A 1,144-nucleotide genomic window follows, 5' to 3' on the forward strand; every position below is an offset into this window, starting at 1 on the left:
GATTAAGTATATGAATCAATAATTTTCCTGTCCCGTTCACAGAATGAGGCCATCCTGCTCCTGGTTCTCGTACCAGACCAGAAATTTATGGTGCTATAAGCCACTTGACAGGATTGAACTGACGACCTTCTGCTTACAAAGCAGACGCTCTGCCACTAAGCTAAAGTGGTACACAAAATAAATGCATAAATCACTAATCTTCCTGTATCCTTTGCGGAGTGAGCAAACCTGCTCCTGCTCCTCATACCCGACTAGAGCCTAATGCTGCTGTAAGCCACTTGCCAGGATTGAACTGACGACCTTCTGTTTACGAAGCGGACGCTCTACCACTAAGCTAAAGTGGCGCACAGATTAAGTATATGAATCAATAATTTTCCTGTCCCGTTCACAGAATGGGCCATCCTGCTCCTGGTTCTCGTACCAGACCAGAAATTTATGGTGCTATAAGTCACTTGCCAGGATTGAACTGACGACCTTCTGCTTACGAAGCAGACGCTCTGCCACTAAGCTAAAGTGACACACGAAATAACTGCATAAATCAATAATCTTCCTGTATCCTTAGGGGAGTGAGCAAACCTGCTCCTGCTCCTCATACCCGACTAGAGCCTAATGCTGCTGTAAGCCACTTGTCAGGATTGAACTGACGACCTTATACTTACGAAGCAGACGCTCTACCACTAAGCTAAAGTGACGCACAGATTAAGTATATGAATCAATAATTTTCCTGTCCCGTTCACAGAATGGGCCATCCTGCTCCTGGTTCTCGTACCAGACCAGAAATTTATGGTGCTATAAGCCACTTGACAGGATTGAACTGACGACCTTCTGCTTACAAAGCAGACGCTCTGCCACTAAGCTAAAGTGGTACACAAAATAAATGCATAAATCACTAATCTTCCTGTATCCTTTGCGGAGTGAGCAAACCTGCTCCTGCTCCTCATACCCGACTAGAGCCTAATGCTGCTGTAAGCCACTTGCCAGGATTGAACTGACGACCTTCTGTTTACGAAGCAGACGCTCTACCACTAAGCTAAAGTGGCGCACAGATTAAGTATATGAATCAATAATTTTCCTGTCCCGTTCACAGAATGGGCCATCCTGCTCCTGGTTCTCGTACCAGACCAGAAATTTATGGTGCTATAAG

General features: G+C 45.3%; 6 non-coding genes across 6 annotated transcripts; all 6 read right to left on the reverse strand.

Moving 5' to 3' along the window:
* Nucleotides 1-98: 98 nt before the first annotated feature.
* Pmar_PMAR027365 lies at nucleotides 99-170 on the reverse strand. The gene has a single exon. It is a non-coding gene; the product is annotated as a tRNA-Thr (tRNA).
* A 102-nt stretch (nucleotides 171-272) lies between these two features.
* Pmar_PMAR027366 lies at nucleotides 273-344 on the reverse strand. The gene has a single exon. It is a non-coding gene; the product is annotated as a tRNA-Thr (tRNA).
* A 102-nt stretch (nucleotides 345-446) lies between these two features.
* Pmar_PMAR027367 lies at nucleotides 447-518 on the reverse strand. The gene has a single exon. It is a non-coding gene; the product is annotated as a tRNA-Thr (tRNA).
* A 102-nt stretch (nucleotides 519-620) lies between these two features.
* Pmar_PMAR027368 lies at nucleotides 621-692 on the reverse strand. Its single transcript has one exon. It is a non-coding gene; the product is annotated as a tRNA-Thr (tRNA).
* A 102-nt stretch (nucleotides 693-794) lies between these two features.
* Nucleotides 795-866, reverse strand: Pmar_PMAR027369. Its single transcript has one exon. It is a non-coding gene; the product is annotated as a tRNA-Thr (tRNA).
* Nucleotides 867-968: 102 nt separating this feature from the next.
* On the reverse strand, nucleotides 969-1,040 carry Pmar_PMAR027370. The gene has a single exon. It is a non-coding gene; the product is annotated as a tRNA-Thr (tRNA).
* Nucleotides 1,041-1,144: the final 104 nt, after the last annotated feature.

Source organism: Perkinsus marinus (assembly GCF_000006405.1).
Source record: "Perkinsus marinus ATCC 50983 genomic scaffold scf_1104296960544, whole genome shotgun sequence".
In the NCBI taxonomy this organism is placed as follows: Eukaryota; Perkinsozoa; order Perkinsida; family Perkinsidae; genus Perkinsus; species Perkinsus marinus.